Source organism: Hoplias malabaricus, chromosome 12, assembly GCF_029633855.1.
Source record: "Hoplias malabaricus isolate fHopMal1 chromosome 12, fHopMal1.hap1, whole genome shotgun sequence".
Lineage (NCBI taxonomy): Eukaryota > Metazoa > Chordata > Actinopteri > Characiformes > Erythrinidae > Hoplias > Hoplias malabaricus.
Genome location: NC_089811.1, coordinates 5,295,435 through 5,307,929, shown reverse-complemented (window position 1 = coordinate 5,307,929; position 12,495 = coordinate 5,295,435). Strand labels below are relative to the sequence as shown.

General features: G+C 43.4%; 1 pseudogene; it reads left to right on the top strand.

The window, feature by feature from the left end:
• The window catches only part of LOC136710951 (receptor tyrosine-protein kinase erbB-4-like), a 361,050-nt pseudogene that overhangs the window by 319,011 nt on the left and 29,544 nt on the right, over positions 1 to 12,495 (top strand).

The following is a 12,495-nucleotide window of genomic DNA, read 5'->3' as shown; positions in this document are numbered from 1 at the left end:
CTGCCAGTGTGAGGCATTTTTACAGCTGTGTTACAGGGGAGTGTTTACAGTTGTAAATCCAGATGTGGATTTGTTTCGGTGTGACATACCGTTTACAGCCGATGTCACACAATAAAAATCGATAAAAATATCCCATATTTCCATATTGCCTTCTTCTTTGCACTAAGCAATTTCTGGGGATTTGGAGAAATTTGGTGAAAATGTGTAACTGCATACAACAGTCGCTATGAAAGAATACATGTGGGTAGAGCTGGGTAGTTAATGGCTGTTTTTTTATAATATTTTTTCTTGTGTGTGTGTGTGTGTGTGTGTGTCTACAGGCTTGCACTAACTTCAATGACAGTGGGGCATGTGTCACTCAGTGTCCTCAGCCCTTCGTCTACAACCCCACCTCCTTCCAGCTGGAGCACAACCCCGAGCCAAATACACTACGGAGCTTTCTGCGTCAAGAAGTGTCCACGTAAGAAACGTAGAACATAACCATAAGTGATATGAGCCTAACCCTAACCCTCACAGTAACCCCAACCTTAATGTTACCCTCAGACGACTCCGGCTTAATGTTTGGTCTAACAACATGTATCACTGGTCAAGGAGGGCTTAGTGAATCTGGAAACACACACACACACACACACACACACACACACACACACACACACACATGGGTCAGCATTCAAAACGACAACAAACAACGACGAAAGGACATTTATCATAATTTTATCATAAAATGCTGTGATATCAGATGCTATGTAACTGAAGTTTAGTTGCGGATTAAAAGCTGAAACATCCCACATCTCTTTAGAGCCAGCATAAGTTCCACACACAAACACACACACACAGACACACACTTTTCTTTAGAACATCATTCTGAGAAGAAGATTTGGCACACCCTCCAAGTGCTCTGTGTTCTGGATGTGAGGATGAGTGATGTGTGAGTTTTTCTGAACACACTCGGGAATTCCTGTACTATAAACTTCTCTACCTCTCTCTTTCTGTGCCTCTCTCTCTCTCTCTCTCTCTCTCTCTCTCTCTCTCCTCTCTCTCTCTCTCTCTCTCTCTGTGTCTCTGTCAGAATGCTGCAGGACTATTATTTTATACCTACATTCTGGATGTGTTTACAGATCTGTGGGATGTTTTGTTTTGTATGTGTGTGTGTGTATGTGTGTGTGTGTGTGTGTGTGTGTGAGGGTTATGCTGACTCTTAACAGGAGATGTGTTGTAGGATGTGTAATCCAGAACTAAACTGCAGTGTCTGATATCACAGATACTATATAGTAATAATTTTAGTAAATTTACGATAATTGTTGTACTTTCAAGTTTTTCTCTTTTGTTCTCTAACTTATCTTACTCACTACACACACGGGTTATACGACAAAACATAGTGAACTGAACGCTCGCTGGGCCACGTGTGATGGGTGGCATAAGCTCGCTCGCTCGTAACTCGGATCTCGGCTCAGTGTAGGTCCTCACTGTATAGTTCTGTTTGAAGTAGTGCCTCGATTGCGTTCAAACAATCCCACAATGCACCACAAAAGATATACACCGATGTACTATCTGCACCTAGTGGATAGAGGACACCTATAATGCGCCGTGATGTTTGGTAAAAACTGCATGAGGTAGGGTCTGAAATGGTTGACCGCCCTCCTCAATAGAGCTTTAAACAGTGAGTAATATAGGGATCAGTGAATAGGAGCCATTTTGGAAACATCTCCTCCTCTTTTTGTCCCTCTCTTCTTCTCTCTCTTTCTCTCTCTATTACTGCACTCTTGATGGATGCCACACTATACACAGCCGCCGCTGCAGAGATAGCATCACTCAATCACTACACACACACTTATACACACACACATACTCACATACACAAACACACACAGACACACACCAGGTTCTCTAAGAACAGGAATGAAAAACAGAGTGAGGTTCACTGTATTAACGTTTTTACCTGACAGTGCATGCGTCTTTTACAAAACATCAGAGTGTGTGTGTGTGTGTGTGTGTGTGAATGTTTGTTTTTTTGTTCTGTATTTTTATGACAGATAACTTTGTGGTGGACCACAGCTCATGTGTGAGAGCGTGCCCAGCAATAAAAAAGATGGAGGTGGAGGAGAACAAGATAAAGATGTGTATTCCGTGCACTGATATCTGTCCTAAAGGTATACACTCACACACACACACACACACACACACACACACACACACTCACACACTCACACAAACACACACACTCACACACACTCACACACACACACACACACACACCACACACACACACACACATACACACTCACACACACACACACACACACACACACACTCACACACACACACACACACTCACACTCACACACTCACTCACACTCACACACACACACTCACACAGTCACACATGCGCACGCACAAGACTATAAAGATTACCAAGAAGATATTTTGGATCATAGCTGTGAGGATTTGATTGCATTCAGCCACGTAAGCATTACAGAGGCCTCTTGCAGTTTCATATCCTCAGCCCCTGTGTACCTTTGAGTGTTGAGTATAGCAGCTATTTACCTAGTATTTACAATTAATCAGGTGTTATAAGGAATTTACAGATTCACAGACAGTTATCAACTATTATCCATATTAGCATTTCTATCAAAACTGTGAATACGTTAGACTTCTCTGCTCTGCTGTTGTTATTCCTACACAGATCATATACAAGTTTCAATAATCATGTAAATTCACTTGTGTTTGTTTTAGCGTTTAAGAGACTACAGATACAAATCATGTATTCTTTTCTCTTATATGTCACCCCCTGTTTACAGGTTTAATAATCTGATCCCCACTGTGTTCCTGCGCTCTGAGAGTAGAACAGATTACTGGACGATAATGTTGTATCACAACTGTCTGCCTTAATTATTTCTCTGGTTTGGATTAATATTTAATAAAGGGGAAGTGATCAGTGAGAGGTGTTTTTACACAGCAAAGAAGCTGAGGCAGAATCCAGAAGGCTCCTTACACCCTCTGTAGGGCGCAGTGTCAGTGACAAGTTCACGTTTCACATTGAATTAGTGTCTAACTACTGTCCTGGGTGCAGTGTTTTTACTGATGTACACTACGTATAAAAATGGAGTGAACGTGTTGACAGAAGCAATAAAACAATTTAAACCTCTATAATACACAGCGATACACAGTAAGTCCTCTGGTTGTTCTGAGGGGTCTCTTTATTTCTTTTTTCTTGTTTTGGTTTCTGTTTACAGCATGTGATGGCATCGGCACGGCGAGCCTGCAGACCGCTCAGACCGTGGACTCCAGCAACATCGACAAGTTTGTCAACTGCACCAAGATCAATGGCAACCTGGTGTTCCTCATCACAGGAATCAAAGGGTGAGGGCCTCAGACGAGCACAGTTTAAACCCATCACACTGTTCACAGCATCGCCTCGAGTCCAAACCGCACAGAGGACCCAGGGCTCCAGGGGCACAGCCGTGTTACACACAGAATAAAACCAAGCCCCTGAAGCACTGAACGGGACCAGATTGAGAACACACCTTTATTTATAGCTTTTTCACATTTCTCAGTGTCTGAAATATTTTAAATGAGGTTTATGATATTAATGGAAGACTTTTTAACGTCTAATATTTAATCACATTTAACTGGACCCTCATAGGTCCCCCTTATGATATTAGAGCTCTTGGATTATTTAGTTCAGTGGAAAAATGCTACTGAAAGTGTAGATATTCAACTTAATAATTTCCAACAAAAACAGACACACACACACACACACACACACACACACACACACACACACACACACACACACACATTTTGTTACACAATTAGAGACTCACACACACACACACACACAGAAAATATACTAATATACACTTAATACACACACACATTCTGTCACACAATTAGACACTCACACACACACACACACTCTCACACACACACACACACAGACACACATTATGTCACACAATTAGACACTCACACGCGTACACACACACACACACACACACACAGAAAATATACTAATATACACTTAATACACACACACACATTCTGTCACACAATTAGACACTCACACACACACACACACACACACACACTCACACACACACACACACACACATTCTGTCACACAATTAGACACTCACACACACACACACACACTCTCACACACACACACACACACACAGAGACACACATTATGTCACACAATTAGACACTCACACACACACACACACTCTCACACACACACACACACACACAGACACACATTATGTCACACAATTAGACACTCACACGCGTACACACACACACACACACACACACACACAGAAAATATACTAATATACACTTAATACACACACACACATTCTGTCACACAATTAGACACTCACACACACACACACACACACACTCTCTCACACAGACTACACACACACACCACACACACACAGACACACATTATGTCACACAATTAGACACTCACACGCGTGCACACACACACACACAGAAAAATATACTAATATACACTTAATACACACACACACATTCTGTCACACAATTAGACACTCACACACACACACACACACACTCTCTCACACACACACCACACCACACTCACATTCTGTCACACAATTAGACACTCACACGCGTACACACACACACACACACACACAGAAAATATACTAATATACACTTAATACACACACACATTCTGCAACACTGTTGACAAGCATACACACACATAAAATACTGAAACACACACACACACATATTTTCACATGATTTGATATACACAGATACACAAACTAATTCATTGTGACAAACACACATAGCCTGTCATACTATTAGATAACACTCATACAAACACACCTACAAACACAGGTTGGTTCCCACTATTAGACACACACACACACACACACACACACACACACACACACACTCATCTATTTTTCATTATATACTTTTTCTCTGTCCATCTCTTTTGTCTTTCTGTCCATGTTCCTCTCATGTGATGACCCCCTGTCCTCTCCCTGTTGTTGTTGATGTAGTTGGTGTGTGTGTGTGTGTGTGTGTGTGTGGTGTGTGTGTATTGATCAGTGTGTACAGTAGCAGTGGTTTGGCCGTGTGTGAGATTTCAGCAGGTCACATGAGTCATGTCTCTGAAAGAGTCACTGTACAGCAGCAGAATTCATATATCATTCATATATACGTATTAATTCTACAAAAGGTTCATCTCTTTTACTAATCTTTTTTTTTTTCAGAGATGTGTATCACAACATAGAAGCCCTGGAGCCCGAGAAACTCAGTGTTTTTCGCACCGTTCGAGAGATCACTGGTAAGAGAAATAAGAAGAATTGAATAATCGACCCAAATAACCAGCAGTGTTTATTCCTGTGATTATTTTTATAGTTTTTATGTGCTATTACACACATATAAAAGTTTTATTACTGTTATAAACACACTTAATTCTGTCTTTGTCCAGTCAGACTCATTTTACTTCCTCTGTCCTCACCACAGGCTATTTTCCTCCAACTACCAATTAGCTCTGATCTCTGTCCTTGTATTTCCCCCTGGGAGATTACAATCATCTCATTTACATAATCAGCACATGGTCTGAGAGAGAGAGAGAGAGAGAGAGAGAGAGAGAGAGAGAGAGAGAGAGACAGAGTGAGAGAGAGAGAGAGAGAGAGAGAAGAGAGAGAGAGAGAGAGAGAGAGACAGAGCAAGAGAGAGTGAGAGAGAGACAGCGAGAGAGAGAGAGAGAGACAGAGCGAGAGAGAGACAGAGTGAGAGAGAGAGAGAGAGAGCGCACAAAACAAATCATTTTCCTCTACTTTTTTCAAACTCAGTATTCACCTTATTCTCTCTCTCTCTCTCTCTTCTCTCTCTCTCTCTCTCTCTGCCCCAGGGGAAGGAGGGACACCTGACTCGATTTTCTTTGTTTCATGGAGTTTTAAATCTTCTGGAAACAATGGGAGAATCTCTCTCTCTCTCTCTCTCTCTCTCTCTCTCTCTCTCTCGGTGACAGTGTGCGAGTCAGGGATGCATGTCCCCTGTCTGCTGTGGAGGCAGAAGGCTTTGCTCTCTGACAGAACAGTGTCCTCTTCGGCTGTGTGTCATTTCTGCTCTGTGACCCCGGTTTGAAATGTTGAGAACCGTCACTTTGAGAAGCCCAGGCTGGAGGCACATGTTTATGAATCTTCCTTATTTAAAGCCACAGTTTGATAGTTGAAATATATTTTTATTTACTCGGATAACCCCCCCCACCCACACACACACACACACACACACACACACAATCCTGTCCCTCCTCTGTTTACAAGCTCAGTTCATCTACCAAGAAGTTTCTGGTGTCTTGCACCTGAGCTGTGGAGCTAATGTAGCTAATAAGCAATGGACGCATATGTACTCCAATTAGCATTGAGTCAACTACAGGCCTATGTCATCACACCTTGTCTCAGCCTGGTGGGCTGTTCTGTGATTCACGATTGTTGGATGGAGCTCCAACAATTGTCTTAAAGCAATGGTGCATCCACACATTATGAAACATAAACACGATTCAGTCCCAACATGTAACTATTTACCAAGGCATTCAGTGTCAGGAGTTTGCTCTTTTAGGTTTGCATTGGAGCGACAAGGCTTCTGTCACGCTTCTGCTCTCCCAGTGTATCAGTGCATTGGAAGGTGTATCGGCTACTAAACAGTCTTCATAGGTGTGTGATTGAATGTGTGAGTGTGTGTCGCCCTGTGAAAGACTGTCGCCACCTCCAGTGTGTGTTCTCGCAATTTGTTTCTGTCCGGTTTCGTGAAGTTTGACATACGTCTTCCTCCTCGTGGCCAACCAACAGCGAACGTCATTATCCAGCAACAGAATCTTATTGGACAGCCATTCCCTGTGTCCGAAATGGCTCCCTATTCACTGTTCCCTTCATTTTAGCTGTCCACTATCCACTTAAACACTACATTTTGTTGCACTGGGATTGACTGAGTGCACTGGAAATTGCCCACTTTGTTTTCAGACTCTATACAGAACAGAGGAACCCCAACGTTGTGCACAATATAGTGAATAGGGAACAGTTCTGTTCAAAAACTCCATATGTCCGTTAAACTCGGTACGTTTATTTTTAGGAGTGGTTGGGACGTGTTTGAGTTAATTTAGCGCGAGGGCAGGTCTGAATGAGTCTGTGAGAGTAAAGGTGTGGATGAATGGATGAGGTCAATGGGGAACGCTTGGGCTGTGAGGATCGCTTAAAAGCTCTTAACCCATAGAGTTGAGTGTATGTCTGTGTAACATGCTTAGAGTGGAGCTCAGACACTCAGCCAGAGGTCCTCTGTGTGAGTGTGTGTGTGTGTGTGTGTGCAGCGCCAGCCCAACCATCCACTTACATTCATTGCAGTCTAACAGCACTGCACTGATGGAGAACTGCAGTGGCTTAAAAGTGTGTGTGTGTGTGTGTTGTGTGTGTGTATCACAGCTCAGTTCAGTTCAGAGTAGAAACCCTTATTGATGATTTCAAAATTCGAACATTCTCCTGCTCTATTGTCATTTTATGGTAAAAGTTGCATAGTTTTAAAAATTGTTATTTTAATCAACAAAGAATAACCTTAAAATGAAAGAAGTATTTATTCTTTGCATTTGTTATTAGGGGCCTGGAGGTTGTGGGTTTAGATTCCCGCTCCGGGTGACTGTCTGTGAGGAGTTGGTGTGTTCTCCCTGTGTCTGCATGGGTTTCCTCCGGGTGCTCCGGTTTCCTCCCACAGTCCAAAAACACACGTTGCAGGTGGATTGGGGACTCAAATTGAGTGTGTGTGAGTGAATGTGTGTGTGTCTGTGTTGCCCTGTGAAGGACTGGCGCCCCCCTCCAGGGTGTATTCCCGTCTTGCGCCCAATGATTCCAGGTAGGCTCTGGACCCACCGTGACCCTGAACTGGATAAGGGTTACAGATAATGAATGAATGAATGAATTTGTTATGAGTTCCATCAACAAGTAAATAAGCATGTGCATCGATTTTGTATCTGCTCTTGGGGAAACTATTGTAACCAAAATATGCGCAAGTTTTGATTTAGACGACTTAAAGTTGGTGATTTAATTGTTAGTGATCGTGGGCACTCTCACACAGACCCAGGTCCAGGTATTTGACTAGAGAGACTCAGATGGAAAAGGAAAAGCATGACTTGAGTTGTGAAGATGTGAGTGAGTGCAGGGCACATGCTCAGTGTTAATGAGGGGGATTAACCTGGATTGATGTCTGTTTGGGCTAAACAGTCCCATGCAAGTAGGTAGAAGCCGGACAGAGCCTCAGCACTGCAGCTCAGGACAAGAGAGTGAGGAAGAAAAAATAAAAGACAGGGTAAAGAGTGTAGGGTCAGAGAGAGTCTAGTGGACATTTACCAGCAAGTAGCTAAACATACAGCAGAATAAAAAACAACCTGTGGTGAAGGTTGTACAAGCCAGCGTTAATACAGACCTGGCACTCTGTATACTAACTACAACACCAGTAAACAAAAAATACACTGTGTGGATGTTTAATAGGGTGATCAGACGTCCTCTTTAACCAGACATGTCCTCTTTTTTTGGACTTAAAAACATGTCCGGGCGGAATTTCACAAACGTCCGGGATTTGTTTTTCTAGAGCTTACATAGAACTTCGAGAAGTTTCCTTCACAAACTAGTCCCGCCCTCCCCTACTCCGATTGGTTCGCTTGAGTGAGAAGGGGGCGTGGTGAAGTAGCCTAGAATCTTCTGATTGGTCGGTCTGACTGTAGAGCTACCATTATTGGTCGATAACCTGCTCTGTAAACATTTAATTGGTCAGTCTGCACGTCAGTAGTCCTTGTTTACGTCAGGCAAAGCTCATGTACCAACCCTCATCTCGAGCAGCTGTGCCAAAACATAAATGTAAATTCTCCGATGAATTAAAGAAGAAAATTCCCCATGTTTTCCATGTTGTACCCCCTGGAGGTGTATCTCTTTTTCACCATCTCAGATCTTGTCACCCTAAATTAGCTTTAAATTTCAGCTTAAGTTCAGGGTTTAGAGTTAGCATTATTGTAGCAATGTAGCATTGTTTTTCATTCCATGTTTTAGTGGCAAAACAACATGGCACTGACACAATGCTGTGTTAATGAGTGAAAAACACGCTCTGCTGTGATCATGAGCTGAATTTCAGTGTGATGTGTAATAGTAAGTAACGCCTTTTAGCTTCAGTAGCTGTAGCTGTATTTCATCTGAAGGGCTAACATTAGCCAAATACCCTATGTAAATATGTATTTAATGCTTATTAATATTCTACCCAATGTTAGCTGGTCTAGGTAAGGTTTCTGCAGAGCTCTCATGTTAGCCTCTCTTCTGAAAGCACTGCAGTTAGCTTCACACGTCCAGCCTCATCTTGCCTTTGATTTATTGGCGAGGTTGCGCTAGCACGCTGCTGTTAGCTTGCGCAGACAGGTGCTCAGCGGGATCTCGTTAGCGCCATTAGCATGATGAAGTCTCGCCTGCGCGTATAAAGTAAACAGATAACAACAGAGGCAGGCGAGCAGCCTGCTCTTGAGGAACGCTACACACACACACACACAAACACACACATATTGAGACTTCCCATTGCTGCAATTTTGTCATTAAGGCAATTAGTGTCAGCAGACGCCACACTAACAACACATCACCGTGGAAGACAGGGCTGTAATCTGCCTTCACGGCCACAAGGGTCCCTCTCACGCAGGCACCGCACTCTGAGAACTCAGCTGAAGATACGGAGCCCCATTTACCAAACAGCTAAGTGTTAGCTCTGTTGCTTCCGGATCATTTGCCTTTTTTTCCACCCGCAGTGAGGATGATTGTTAAATAGGGCTCGAAACATGGACACAATTCAGTACATTTACATCTGCATGTGGCAGATGTTCATATCCAGTGTTTGTGTCTGATGTGTATATTAATAATACCCAACATTCCTTCAAATTTAGTCATGGCTAATTCCTGCCAGGTTCCTCCCACAAAACACAAAACATGATGCTAGGTGGATAAGCTGTTTGACATTCACAGTAGGGCTGGGGCAAAATATTGATAAGGCAATATATTGTATTGCTTTCTGAGGTACATTATCAATGCCCTTGTTAAAATAATACACACAGGCAATTCAACAAATTAGCACAGCCCACTATAACCCTGTTCTGCTTTCTGGCTGTTTATGGCTAATTTGTACTAGAATGATGACCCACTATTTCTGCATTGACACACGAGCCCTACACCGTTGTGAGCATTTTGCTTTGGTGTCTGTGTCACCCTACAATTACACCATTACACACTAGGGCTAAATCTCAAACAGCTTCCTCTACACTATGTAGTACACAGTGTGGTGGTTGTAGTATGATTTTTATAAATCTTTAAAGTGCACTATTTAGGGAGTAGGGCACTGTTTCATACAGAGCATATTTTATATGAGATGCCCTGTAATTCCGACCACAGTCCACAGGTGTGAGTGTGTGTGGCCCTGTGATGAGTTGGCACGGCTGTCCAGTGTTGTGCTCCTGCCTTATGCTCAATGTTTTGAGAGTGAAACACCTGGTAATATTGAAGAACACTTCACATGGAAGTGAGCTTGGCAGGTAGATGTCAGATTCTAGGCCTCTCAGGTCAGCACATGGACATGATCACCGTTAAGCTCCTGCTCTATTACTCTGTGTTTCTATGGAGATTACGGTACGTGTGCGTGCACATTTGGGCGCCAGGGTCCACAGTGGGTGTCTTCTTGCCCGCATCATTAGCGTCTACAGCGTTAACCTGGTGAAGCGAACTTCAGTCCCCAAGCCCCTGACACATGAGTGGACTTTAGGAGCAGGTTTGGTTGGACTTCATTAACTCTGTCTGTAGCTCAACTCTGGCCTCCTCTAAATAAACAGCATGTTTAAAAGAAATCAAATATCAGCCGTGCACCTGAATATAGCCCTGAGAGAAAATACTAACCCTCTCTCTCTCTCTCTCTCTCTCTCTCTCTCTCTCTCTCTCTCTCTCTCTCTGTCTCTCTCTCTGTCTCTCTTTCTCTCTCTCTCTCTCTCCTCCTCTCTCTCTCTCTCTCTCTCTCTCTGTCTCTCTCCTCTCTCTCTCTCTTTCTCTCTCTCTCTCTCTCTCTCTCTCTCTCTCTTTCTCTCTCTCTCTCTCTCTCTCTCTCTCTCTCTCTCTCTCTCTCTCTCTCTCTCTCTCTGAGTCTCGGTCTGTATTCTCTCATTCTTTCACCCCCTCCCCATTTCTCTCCCTCTGCTGCCCTCATTTCTTTCTCATTTCTCCGTACTGTTTGTCCTCACTTTTCTCTCATGCACAGGTTCATTCCTTCATCATTAAATATTCAACATTTCAATCCATTATTTAAATTTCTCAGCGATCTCTGGCCAGAAGCCATTAGCTTTTCATTCGGTTCTCCACTCGGAGGACGAGGAGGGGACGGGGCAATAATAATGACCAAACACGTCCAACACTCCATCCATCAACACCGCAGATAACCCTCAGAACTTCACTGAGATTTCACTGCGTCTTTCAGACACCTGTCTGTCTCTTCATCTGCCTCTCGGTCCGTCTTGTCTGTCTGTCTGTCTGTCTCATTATTCTACCTGTCTGTCTGTCTGTCAAATCATCTGTCTGTCTATCCTTCTAACTGTCTGTCTGTCTGTCTGTCTGTCTGTCTGTCCATTCGTCTGTCTGTTTATCATTTTACCTGTCTTTATGTCTGTCTGTCTGTCCATCTGCCTGTCTGTCTGTCCATTTGCTACTCTGTCTGTCTGTCTGTCCATTTGCTACTCTGTCTGTCTGTCTGTCTGTCTATCTATCTGTTACTCTGTCTGTCAGTCCATCTGCTAATCTGTCTGTCCATCTGGCTGTCTGCCTGTCGGTCTTTCCACCTGTCTGTCTGCCCTCTGTCTGTCCTTCTGTCTGTCCCTCTGCCTGTCTGTCTGTCTGTCCATCTGCTACTCTGTCGTCTGTCTGTCTGTCCACCTGCTAGTCTGACTGTCTGTTTTCCTTGTTCATCCATCTGTCTGTCTGTGCATCTGCCTTTCTGTAATTTCAGTAATTTGCTGCTGCTGCTGCTGCTGCTGATGATGATGATGATGATGATGATGATATGGACGATTTGAATTGCAGTGTATCATGTCTGTTGCAGAAATGTTCAGTTTGGGGCATGAGCTAATGGGATTTCTCCTCTTTCCTTGTGCTACTCAGGTTACCTGAACATCCAGTCATGGCCAGAAAACATGACAGACTTGAGTGTGTTCTCCAACCTGGCAACCATCGGCGGCCGATCATTATACAGGTACCTTCACCCTGATAATAGATCAATACAAATGAGAAATAACTAGCAGAACATAGAGAGGAGAGAGAGAGAGAGAGAGAGAGAGAGAGAGAGAGAGAGAGAGACTTGACTGTCAGTTAACATAACAGAGTCGGTGAGTTAGTGCTTAGTGTTCTCCTGCAAGCCTCCTGAGCTGCAGTGACCTTGTGGCGGTTGTTACTTTGT